The sequence below is a fragment of the Salvia miltiorrhiza genome, chromosome 1 (assembly GCF_028751815.1).
Source record: "Salvia miltiorrhiza cultivar Shanhuang (shh) chromosome 1, IMPLAD_Smil_shh, whole genome shotgun sequence".
Classification (NCBI taxonomy): domain Eukaryota; kingdom Viridiplantae; phylum Streptophyta; class Magnoliopsida; order Lamiales; family Lamiaceae; genus Salvia; species Salvia miltiorrhiza.
Genome location: NC_080387.1, coordinates 28335542 through 28349013, shown reverse-complemented (window position 1 = coordinate 28349013; position 13472 = coordinate 28335542).

Genomic DNA, 13472 nt, shown 5'->3' with positions numbered 1-13472 from the left:
GGCTTACGATTAAATAGTAACCCTCTGCGTGGAGCATGGAAGGCCCGGGTGGCACGACCAACTTTCACGGCTTACGATTAAATGAACACCCTGCACGAGGCTTGGCAGACCCGGGGGGTGCACACCACCTCTCGTGACTTACGGTTAAGGACAACCTCTGCGCGGAGCATGGAGGACCCGGGGGGTGTAACCAACTTTCGCGGCTTATGATTATGTGCCACCTCTGCGCGGAGCATGGAAGGCCCGGATGGCGCGACCAACTTTCGCGGCTTACGATTGAATAGTAACCCCCTGCACGGAGCATGGAAGACCCGGGGGGTGCGACCAACTTTCATGGCTTACGGTTAAAGGTCCACCCTGCACGGAGTTTGGCAGACCCGGGGGATGCACACCACCTTCCGTGGCTTACGGTTAAGTGAACACCCTGCACGAGGCTTGGCAGACCCGGGGGGTGCACACCACCTCTCGTGACTTACGGTTAAGGACAACCTCTGCGCGGAGCATGGAGGACCCGGGGGGTGTAACCAACTTTCGCGGCTTATGATTATGTGCCACCTCTGCGCGGAGCATGGAAGGCCTGGCTGGCACGACCAACTTTCGCGGCTTACGATTGAATAGTAACCCCCTGCACGGAGCATGGAAGACCCGGGGGGTGCGACCAACTTTCATGGCTTACGGTTAAAGGTCCACCCTGCACGGAGTTTGGCAGACCCGGGGGATGCACACCACCTTCCGTGGCTTACGGTTAAGTGAACACCCTGCACGAGGCTTGGCAGACCCGGGGGGTGCACACCACCTCTCGTGACTTACGGTTAAGGACAACCTCTGCGCGGAGCATGGAGGACCCGGGGGGTGTAACCAACTTTCGCGGCTTATGATTATGTGCCACCTCTGCGCGGAGCATGGAAGGCCTGGCTGGCACGACCAACTTTCGCGGCTTACGATTGAATAATAACCCCCTGCACGGAGCATGGAAGACCCGGGGGGTGCGACCAACTTTCATGGCTTACGGTTAAAGGTCCACCCTGCACGGAGTTTGGCAGACCCGGGGGATGCACACCACCTTCCGTGGCTTACGGTTAAGTGAACACCCTGCACGAGGCTTGGCAGACCCGGGGGGTGCACACCACCTCTCGTGACTTACGGTTAAGGACAACCTCTGCGCGGAGCATGGAGGACCCGGGGGGTGTAACCAACTTTCGCGGCTTATGATTATGTGCCACCTCTGCGCGGAGCATGGAAGGCCTGGCTGGCACGACCAACTTTCGCGGCTTACGATTGAAAGAACACCCTGCACGGAGCATGGAGGACCCGGGGGGTGCCACCAACTTTCGTGGCTTACGGTTAAAGCAACCTCTGCGCGGAGCATGGAAAACCCGGGGGGTGCAACCAACTTTCGCGGCTTATGATTAAGTGCTATCTCTGCGCGGAGCATGGAGGGCCCGAATGGCACGACCAACTTTCGCGGCTTACGATTGTCAGCAACCTCTGCGCGGAGCATGGAGGGCCCGAGTGGCACAACCAACTTTCGCGGCTTACGATTGTCAGCAACCCTTCTGTTCTGGTTGAGCGTGACCCTTCTGCTCTGGTGGAGCGTAATTCCTCTGATTTGCCCTAGTCTTGCTGAGAAGCACTTTTTGAATTTAAAAATTGGGACCTACGGGTATACACCCTACTCCCCCCTCTGGTGACATGTGCAATACTCTGTTATGAACATGTTGGCCCAATTATTTCTTACACCCTTCTCCAGCCCATAAGTTCATGCGGGCCCATTATCCCTTAGCCCATTTCTTAAGCCCAGAATCGCCTCTATATATATCCTCTTCCGATCCTTCCAACCCTGGATTCTATTGATGTTTTGCCTCCCTAGATCGGTTGTAAGGCACTCAGGTAAGGGAATTTCCCCTCTAAACACTCACATCCCTGAGGGCTCCGCCTTTTCCCCTGTGTTTCTGGTGTAGATCTCTAACTTTGTGGTTGTAACGAGTGGAGTTCCCTTGCTTGAGTGTTTTATAACCAGGCTTCTCATATCTAGCCGTTGATTTCCCAGATCTGGGCGTTGGGTTTCCGGATCTGAGCGTTGGTTCCGCAGATCTGGCCTTTGGTTTGTTCCTCCTTTGTATTCTTTCTTTTTGGCATTTTGACTTGTTGTTTTTCTTGGTATTCTGCAGACACAAAGTGGAGTTGAAGTAGATCTGAGAGGTGAGCGTGTCCCAGCCACGAAGAAGGACTCAGAGTGTTGGATCATGGAAGAAGAGACGTCCATCCCTGATGCTTGCCTTCCCTTTGACCTGCTAAGAAGCAGTTTTTGTATTTGTTTCTCCCTTGTCCTGCTAAGAAGCAGTTTGCATTTTGAATTTAAAAATTGAGGATTATGGGTATACACCCTACTCCCCCCTCTGGTGACATGTGCAGTGCTCTGCACGAACATGTTAAGTAGCATATGTAATGTAAGAAAATGATAAATAAAGTAAATAAAACGACACCAGGGAATTCCCTAGAACCACATATCTGTTTTATTGATATTATGGCCCCGGACCTCGTTAAAACCCCTGTGGGGAAAAAGAGTATCCGGTCTACAAAGCGGTCATTCCTGCTAAGAAGCAGTTATACATAGAACTTTTTAAGTGTGTTTATATTCCATGGCCTGGGGAGAGCTCTGCCGTCTGAATCCGACAGTATGTATGCACCGCCTCCCAAGACCTCTGTGACGATGTATGGCCCTTCCCAATTGGCTTCGAACTTGCTCACCGCCTTCAACGCATCAGCTCGTTTGAGAACCAAATCACCCTTGGCCAATTTCCTCACTCTGACTCTCTTGTCATATCCTGCTTTGATAATGCCTTTGTACTTAGCCGCTCTGACCCGGGCTTCCTCCCTCTGTGCCTCCACCAAGTCCAGCTCTGCTCGGCGGAGCTCCTCATTGTGCTCAGTGTCATACGTGGTGATCCGGTATGATTCTAGTCGTGCCTCTGCTGGTATCACCGCATTGGATCCATACACCAGTGTGAATGGTGCCTCCCCTGTCGCCGTTTTTGGACTAGTTCGGTAAGCCCAAAGAACGGTATCCAGCTCCTCCACCCACTTCCCTCTGCTCTGATTTAGCCTCTTCTTGATGCCCTCACATATGGTCCTATTAGCCAATTCCACTTGTCCATTTGCCTGTGGATGAGCCACCGAGACAAACCGCTGTGTGATATCCATTCGATCGCAGAAGTCCGCAACCCGTTGCCCTGTAAATTGAGTCCCATTATCAGACACGATGATGCGTGGCACTCCGAATCTGCAACAGATATTCCTCCAGATAAAACGTTCCACTGTAGCTTCATCGATCTTGCTCACGGCCTCAGCTTCGACCCATTTGGAAAAATAGTCCACGGCCACAATGAGAAAGCATTTCCCTCCAGGTGCTGTAGGCAGCTTCCCCACTATATCAATGCCCCATTTATCAAACGGACAAGCAGCGTACATTACACCCATGGGCTCCCCTGGTATGTTGATTTTCCCGGCATGCCGCTGGCAAGCTTCACACTTGCGGACAAATTCTCTTGCTTCCTGGTTGATGTGAGGCCAATAAAAACCTGCCCGAATGATCTTGCGTACAAGGTCTCGAAATCCGGTGTGCCCGCCGCAGCAACCTGCATGAATCTCTTTCAGAGCAAAGTTAGCTTCCTCTGGCGATAAACATTTTAGCAGAGGTTGAGTAAAGGATCTTTTGAAGAGTTGATCATTGATTAGGCAGTAATTTTCATAGCGGGCCCTCTGGTTGGATTCTCTGCTTAGTCGTTCCCCTGTCTTCAGAAAGTGTATAATCGGAGCCCGCCAATCATCTCTGATCTCTACCGAGAATACCTGCGAAGTTTCCATCTCTCTGGTATCGCAGAGTAGAATAATTTCATCATTCCAAGTTTGCTCCACCGCGCTAGCCATTCGCGCTAGTAGATCCGCTTTTGTATTCTCCTCCCGTGAAATCTGCTCGAGCTTGAATTCCATGAACTTTTCTTTCATTCCGTTGATTTTTGTATGGTACGCCTTCATCCTCTGGTCCTTGATATTATAACTTCCCGAGAACTGTTGTGCAACCAGCTGGGAGTCTGTCTTTATAATAACACACTCAGCTTTAAGCTCTGATAGGATATGAGCCCCTCTGACCACGGCCTCATACTCCGCCTCATTGTTAGATAACCGACAGGTGAATTTGATGGCGAACTGGTATGTCCCATAACCTGGCGAAGTAATATAAACCCCGATTCCGCATCCCTCTTTTGTCACTGACCCATCCACATAAGCCACCCAGAACTCTGGTATGGGACGACGAGTTGTTTCTTGTATGAAGTCTGCCAATGCCTGCGCCTTGATCGCCGTTCGTGGCTCGTACTCTACATCATATTCCCCTAGTTCCATAGCCCATTTGACCATTCTTCCCGACAAATCCGCGCGCCCCAAAACTTGTTTAAAAGGTAAAGACGTGCGTACCACCACTCGATGTGAAAGGAAATAAGGTCTCAGCTTTCTTGCCGTGATCATGACCGCCAGAGCCGCCTTCTCGATCTCTGTGTAGTTGAGCTCAGGGCCCTGAATAATTCTGCTGACAAAATAAATAGGTCTCTGATGACTTCCTTCCTCTCTGATTAGCACAGAGCTGATTGACTCCTCCCCCATAGCTATGTATAAATACAACGTTTCTCCCGGAACCGGCTTGGTCAGGGTTGGGAGTTTTGCTAGGTATACTTTAAGATCCTCAAATGCCGCGTGGCATTCCTCTGTCCACAAAAACTTTGCTCCCTTCCTCAGTACTTTGAAAAACGGCATGCTCCGTTCTGCCGATCTCGATATAAACCTGCTTAGGGCAGTGATACGCCCGTTCAGAGTCTGCACCTCCTTGATTCCTCTAGGCGGTGTCATTTCCAAAATAGCTTTGACCTTGTCGGCGTTGACCTCAATCCCTGCTGGTGTGACTTTATACCCCAAGAATTTCCCTGTTGTGACCCCAAAAGTGCACTTGGCTGGGTTCAACATGAGTCTGTGATCTCTGACTACTGTGAAGATTTCTTCCAGATCCGACACATGGCCCTCTGCCCTATTACTCCGTACGAGCATATCGTCTACGTATACTGAGATATTCTTAGCAAGCTGTTCTTTGAAAATTTTCTCCATCATCCGCTGATATGTGGCTCCTGCATTCTTCAGACCGAACGGCATACTCTTCCACCCATATACGCCACAACAGACGGCAAAGGCCGTTTTGGCGATGTCTCCCCTGTTCATCTTTACCTGATGATACCCTTGGTACGCATCCATCATGGATAATAAGGCACATCCTGAAGTGGAGTCCACCAATTGGTCAATCCTCGGCAGAGGATAGTGGTCCTACGGACAAGCGGCGTTTAAATCTCGGAAGTCCACACACATCCTCCAGGTGTTCGTCTTCTTGGGTACCATCACTGCGTTTGAGATCCACTCTGGGTATTGCACTTCCACAATATGCCCAGCTTTCAATAGTTCATAGACCTGCTCTCTGATGGCAGCGTCCTTTTCAACCCCAAAATTCCTTGTCCGTTGCTTTACTGGCTTGACCTTAGGGTCCACGTTGAGGCAATGCTCCGCCAACCCTCTATCGATTCCCTTCAAATCTGCGGTGCTGAAAGCGAACACATCCGCATTTCGCCGGAGATAACCAATGAGCTCTTCTCTGACTTGATCACTCATGGCCGATCCAATCTTAGTCTGGAAACCCTCTTTCCCTGGAAATAACTCTATCATATTGCAAACATCGCTAGTGGACACCAGCGCGGTTTTCTCTGTGGAGTCTCTGTCTTTTAATAAATCCGCCAACTCTTGGCGCTCCTCCGCTGGGGCATGCACCTCGCCCACTTTCCCCCTCTTCCGGGCATTCGCCCCCTCTGTCCATCTTTCCCTTTTCTGCCCTGCTGACTGTGTGAGCATTTGCACGTGGCATGCTTTTGATGTCGTCTGATCGCCACAAACTTCTCCCACTTTTCCACCCTCGATTGGAAACTTCATTTTTAGGTGAAACAAAGAGATAACCGCTTTGAACGCCGTCAAGGCGGGCCGGCCGAGTATGACATTGTACGAGGGTTTAGGCATATCCACCACTAAGAAACGTACCATCCTTGTTTTGTTACCCGCCACTGTACTGCCAAGAATCAACGGCAACTCTACATACCCCAGGGGCATGACCATCTCTCCTCCAAACCCAAACAGAGGAGCATTTGTCGGCTCAACATGAGCGTTAATTCCCATATTTTGGAGACATTCCTTGTACAAGATGTTTACAGCACTGCCCGAATCCACGAAAATACGGTGAATAATACAGCCGGCAATGTCCGCCGTGATGACCAGCGCATCATCATGCGGATACATTAATGTGCGTATATCCTCTGCTCCAAAAGTGATTGCCGGCTCCTCTGCCGCGGTGGTGACTTCCATGACCCTTTTAGGATAATACCCTGTTTTGACTGCTCTGACGACTTGCTTTTTAGCCCTATTTGATGTGGGCATCCCGTTTTCCCCACAAATCATGTGAACTTCCCTTCTGTACGGGGGGGGAGGAAGATTTTGTCTGTCTGCCCCTTCTCTGCGATTATCCTGGTTATCATCGAGCCTGCGATCTCTGTTGTTGTTCCCCTGCTCTCGTCGCTGATCCCGGTTATTTCTTTGATCCCTCTGATCTCGCTGATCTCTCTGATCCCGCTGATCCCTCTGATCAGTCCTCCTCTGACCTTCATTTCCCCTGTCAATGAAGTGGTCGAGACATCCCTGGCGCACCAATAACTCCAATTGGTGCTTAAGGTGTCCACAATATTTCGTGTAATGCCCGAAGGCATTGTGATATTCACACAACTTATTGTTAGGCCCTTCCTACGGCGGCCCAGTCCGGTAGGTCCCCGGTGCCCTAAAGAACGGCTGATCCTTTATCAGATGAAAAATTTCTTCTTGTGGTTTAATCAAGGGCGTGTATTCGGCAAACCGCGTAACCTCATTCACAGTGCGCTGTTGCTGGGGCGACATTCCTCCCTGGGGTGGGAGTACTCTCGGAGGTAACCCTCTGAATGGAGCCCTATCTTGATGTCTTTGTCTTTCGGGTGCTTCCTCAGCTTTCTTGACCTTGTGTTTCTCATTTTCCACCTTCCTCGCCATTTTGGCGTCCTCCAACTGTAGATACCCCGGCAGCCTTGCCATGATGTCATCAAAATCCCTTGCTGGTCGAATTTGTAATTCGTCAAAAAAGATCCCTGGCCTGAGTCCTCTGACATAGGCGCAGTTTTTAATTTGCGATTCTGCCTCTGGCACCTCCAGAGCGGCAAGGTTAAACCTTGCTGTGTACTCCCGAAGCGTTTCTCCCTGCTCCTGCTTAATATCCATCAGCGAAAGGGCTGACTTCCCTACCCTTCGTGAACTCGCGAACTGACGCAAAAAACGAGTCTGTAATTCTTCGAAAGAGTGAATGGAATTTGGGGGCAGCGTCCCAAATCATAACTGAGCTGGTCCAGTAAGGGTAGTGGAGAAGATCCGGCACTTGATGCCCTCCGTGTACATGTGCAACGTAACCAACCCTTCAAACCGATTGAGGTGCACCTCCGGATCGGTAGTGCCATCGTAATCCAGTGAGATGGGCTTGTAACTTCTAGGTAAGGTATCTGCCAAAATATCGTCCGAGAAAGGACTGCGGTTGTTGATCGGGTGGAACCTCGATGTCTTAGCTCTCTTGTCCCCCTTATGCCTCCCCTGCTCCCTTCTGTCCCTGGGTACTTCATGAGCGTGGCGCTTGTGGACTCTATATTCATGTCTGCCAGAGGAATACTCCGGCTCTCTTTCCTCTGACCTCTCTGTGTAGCGCGATTTTTCCGATCGATGGGACTTCTCCACCCGGTGCGATTTTCCTGACCTTTGTTCCCTGTCCTCCCTTCGGGATTTCTCCCTCAGTGACTCCTCCAGATCCTGGAGTTGATGTTTCAGCTGAGACACTTGGTTTTTTAGCCGAGCTTTCTCCCTCGGTCTTTCTTCTTCGAACACCAAGGAGACGGATTGACTATCAGACTCGTCAACCCTCTCCTTTCTCACAACACTGTTGAGTCTGACCCGACTCCCCTCTGGTCTTCTTTCCACTTCCCTGTCAGCCGGGTCCCCTTGCACTTCCAGAGGCATCGCAGCTTGTTTGTTGATTGCTAAAGTGTTTACCTCCTGAGCAGCGGGAGGTGGGCCCTCAGCGCCCTGCAGAGTAGCCGTTCCCACCAGTGGAGCTACAGTGGGAACAGTGGACAACATGGGAGTTCCTAGCGCCTGACGCACAGCGGAGTAGTGAAGCAGCGCCATCATCTGTTCCATCGATCCAAACGTGATTTGTCCCGCTCCAGACGCGGGAGTTAAGCATGGCATGTCAGATCCTGGAGTCACCAGAGCAGATCTCTGGAGACTTGCATTCAACCCTGTCAACGGCGTGGCGGGGATAGCCTGAAACCCTGGTGGAGCGGTGAAGGTAGCATTGCCCTGTAGGCCTGGGAACAATGAAGGTGGCATCTCAGTGGTGTGCATCTGATGATCCCATGGTACCTACACATAAACAAAGTGAGAAACCATTCTAACGACGAAAGAATAAACCCCTTATTACCGATTGGAGTCCCAATGTAAGAAATCCAATAAGAAATCCCGGCTTCCGGTGCAGAGACCGTTAAAAAATTCCCTTCCAAGTAATTCTACACTCGGGGAAATAAACCCAGAGTATAGATTGAGAAAACAGAGCCCTCAATAAAACTTCAACAGACGCAAAATACCCAGGGATAAATACAAGCAGAGCTATTACCAGAAGATATGTTAGCACGGTTGCAATAAACATGATAAGAAAAGGAATTATGTAAGAGACGAAGCTAATAATTCGAAGATTAGTCAAGGAAAACATGGAGAATCATGAATAATCGTTTCCCATAAGTGAAGATCATTCACAAAACAACAATATGGATCTCACCATAACCAAGACAAAGTGTTTAATCATCATATTATTGAGGTAAAACTCTTGTATCAACGACAATAAATACTCTCGACATCGACGATTAACCACAAAACCCACAGATCCGCAACAAAGAACTCCAATACATCAGGATCAGAGCATAACCTCCCAATTCAATCATCGAAATCGAAGATTAACCACGAAAATCACGGAAAACACCCATAAACCCTCTCCCTTAAACGAAAAACATCTATAAACCCTCAGCACAAAGCCAACATAACAAAAACAGGGCACTAACTCCGATCCAACGATATAGAACGAAGATTTGTCATCCAGGCAAAGGAAGTAACGGTAATTATCAAGCCTCAAACGAAGAAGACCCACAGATTTAACCACACGAGCTCAAGCACGACGAAGACTAACCATGGAAACCATGGAAACACTGATAAACATCCTTCTTAAATGAAAAATACCAGGAAATTAACAGTATCAGCCTCATCATAACGAAAACGAAACACTATTCCCCGATCCACCGATAACACACGAGGATTAACCATAAAAACATGAAAAATACTGATAAGCACCATCCGCGGACAAAAAACACTCACAGATCAACCACGCAAGCTCAATCATAACCAAAATGGAGTGCTAACTAACATCCTATCGCCGCAAACCCACAAATCCCCAACACAGAGCCCATCATTAAGCAAAAACAGAGCCAAAATTCCATAATTCACCGATAAAACCGTTAGATCTACGAATAACCTCTCCATTCTCCAAAGGAAACTCACGTTTGCCCATAATTACCCCGATCCACAGTGAAGAAACGTAAATTTTCCCTAATTCATAATTTATAACCGTCGCCACCTTTTCCCCATGCACAAAAACACAATTGAACGTAGATCTCCCGAACTTGTAAGTAAATTTGCACAAAAACATAAAAACTGATCTACAATAACTTGAAACATCCGAATGATGGCGTAATTGGGACCTACGCATGCAAATCCGGCGACGATTCCGGATCTGCATACGCAGGGGGTGGAATTCTCACGCCTTAGCCCATTGTTTCCCACAGACGGCGCCAGTTGGTGTTTAATGAAACCAACACCTAAAACTACACGATGAAACAGTAAACTATACCTATTGGAACTGATCGGAAAGAGCGAAGTAGAATGATCGGAAACTTAATACGAGAGAGAAAAATGACTGTTGTATTTAAAAATATGAGATAGCGTAAAAAATAATACACGAGCTCGGGCCCTATTTATAGATTTACAAGCGGAGGGGTAAAATAGTAAAAATATCTTCGGTGCATGCGTCCTGCATGGTGGAAGGGTACATTGGTAATTTCGATAATACGCGGGAGACCTTCCCGCGCGTTTATTGGCTCCTCTGATGGAAATGTCTTCTCTGGCGAAGGCGTCTTCTCTGGTGATATTGACATCTCTGGCATGAAGAACTCCTCTGGTAAACACGTCTTCTCTGGCAAGGGCGTCTCCTCTGGCGGTAATGACTTCTCTGATGGAGTTGACTTTTCTGATGACGATGACTTCCCTGACGATGGTGACTTTTCCGGCGCGGATGATTTCTCTGGAGGAGAGGGCTCCTCTGTCAAGAATGACTTCTCTGGTGCGGATGACTCCTCTGGCTAGAGTCATTCCTCTGATGGATGAAATCCTTCTGGTATAAATGGTTCTTCTGACCCATACGGCTCCTCTGATGAGAGTGGTTCCTCTGATTTGTACTCTCTCCCTACTCTGCATATATTGCTCCTCACCAATTATATTTCCTAAACTTGAAACCCTGAACACTAAATCATAATATGAATATTTATTTTTAATAACCATAAAATATACATTTGTTCTCACAAATGTATACTTATGTTAATATAAGTATTTACCTTTATTCAATTTAAAGTATTATACATATCAATAATTACTTTTTCTTATGACAATGCATAATTACTTGACAAAATAATTAAAAGTACAAGTTCTCGCGAATAAAAATAATATTATTTTTCAAGAAAATAATTATTTCACCAAATAAATGTAATTATTTATTTCTACATTATTTCAAACCAAAGTAAATATTGTTGTGATAAAAAGTAATAATCAACATGAAGAAAAGTAATGTTTTCGAAACATTACCTTTTTATCTAACAATTTAGAAAAATTACATTTCTTCATATCAATAGTTACTTTTCTTTACGAAAATGATTACTTGAATAATTTATTGATTATTTTTTCGCCATTATATTATTTATTTCTACGTTATTCAAAATAACTATTGTTATTATAATGAAAAAAAAATATTGACATGAGTAAATGCAACATTTTTGAAATGTTATTTTTTATCATCAATATTTACATTTTCTTACGGCAATAATTACTTGACCGAATATACAAAATTACAAATTATAACGAGTAAAAATAGCATTACTTTTATTATTTTAATAATTGCATTTTCTTACAATAATAATTATTTTATCAAATAACTAAAAGTATAAATTCATAAAAATAAAAGTAACAATAATAGTTAACAAATGTAATAATTTAGAAACATTACATTTCATGTAATAATAATTACTTTTTATTACGACAACAATTACTTGACCGAATAGCTAATTTTAAAAATTCTAGCCAGTGAAAATAAAATTACTTTTCTTCACATCAATAATTTAGAAAAATTCACAATAATTGTTATATTCACTCACTAGAACTTATACTTTTAGTTATTTGCTCAAGTAATTATTGTCGTCAGAAAAAGTAATTATTGTTACGAAGAAATGTAATATTTTAAAATTATTATATTTTTCACAAAAATATATAAAAAATGCAAAAGAAAAACAACACAAAAGAAAAACAGTAAAATTAAAAAAAAAACGCAAAAGAAAAGCAGTAAAAAGAAATGCTAAAAATAATACTGAATATATATATACAAAAAAAATAATGAAAACAGGAAGACAAAAAAAAGGTAAAAACAAAAAGAAGAAAAAAGGAAATAAAAACCCAAAAAACGTAAAAAAGAAAGGGAAAAGAAGAAGAAAAGAAGAAGAAAAGAAAGGGAAAAGAAGAAGAAAAATAAAATGGGGGTAAAGGGATTCGAACACTGTACCTCTGTAGGGCATGAGAAAGGTAAGTGACTATTACCACTACACCAACTCAGACTTTTACATTCATTTGTTAAAAACTAGATTATGTATATTAAAGATCGTGGGTCGGGTCAAACGGGTCAAACCCGTCTCATAGGGTGAGGTTGACCTCACCCAAGTTTTTGCGTAATTATTATGCATAAACTTTTTTTTTAATTATTACTACTTGGCATGAGTATATAATACTTGTACTAAACATTGACCACATAATTACCTACACTGTAACCCAAATTTTTGCATATTTTTTTAAGAGTTATTTAAGTTTTATCCGATACCCAAATTGTCGGCTCCAAGTTATCCATTTATTTTATCCTACAACGTTTTTTTTATCCTATAACGTTTTCCCAATAATTTTCAACATATTCGAATAAAATCTGCCTTCGATAGTTTGAAGACATATTCCAATAATTTTCAGCATATTTTCTTGAAGTATCGCGCATGATTTATGAACCATGTGATTAATGGGCTATGCTTTGAATAGCTTGGATGCGTGAAATAAGATGTTATTTTTGTAGCATTTTGGACCGATGTACTAATATTTAAAGCCCAACATCTCTCTATTTTTTTCCCTCAACACCTCTCAATTTCTTACATTGTTCTTTCCCCTATTTAAATAATAAAATAAAATGAAACATGCGCGACCTAATTTTCTACCACGTGTGCCGATGAAGCCTTGCTCTAGTGGCAAAGCTGAGGCACCCAAAGATTCTCCTTTGTAAGAGGTCTTGGATTCGATCCCGCTTGACGGCGATGTTTCCTACTTTAAGGTGGTGATGTATTATTTGTTTGATTGTCGGTCCCACACGCAGGGCGTTCTCGCCTTCGATTCGTCTGCGTGCGGTGATGTTTTTCCACGGTTGTGTGGTGTTAAGGTCCCGTCTGCATACGAGTTGCATTAATGATTGTATTTAGATTCTTCTTGTAACTTGTAATTTCAAAAAAAAAAAAGTATTCTACCACGTGTGTAGGGGTGAGCAGAAACCGAACCGACACTGAAAACCGAACCGAACTGGATTGGTGCGGTTCGGTTCCAATTCCGTTGGTTCGGTTTTCGGTTCGGTTTTGAAAAGTAAAAACCGAGAGTTTTCGATTTGGTGTCGGTTTAAACCGAACCGAACCGATACATATTAATATTTTATTATATATAATTATTTTATAATATATAAGTATTTTTCTAATTTTTTAACCTAAAACTAAAACCCTAATTCACAATTATAATATATAATTATTTATCATGTTTATGTTGTGGGGATTTGACATTTGAAATTTGTGTATTTTACATTATTTTTCAATTTTTAATTGGTATTTTTGAAAAAAAAAATTGCATTTTTCGGTTCGGTGAACCGAACCGAA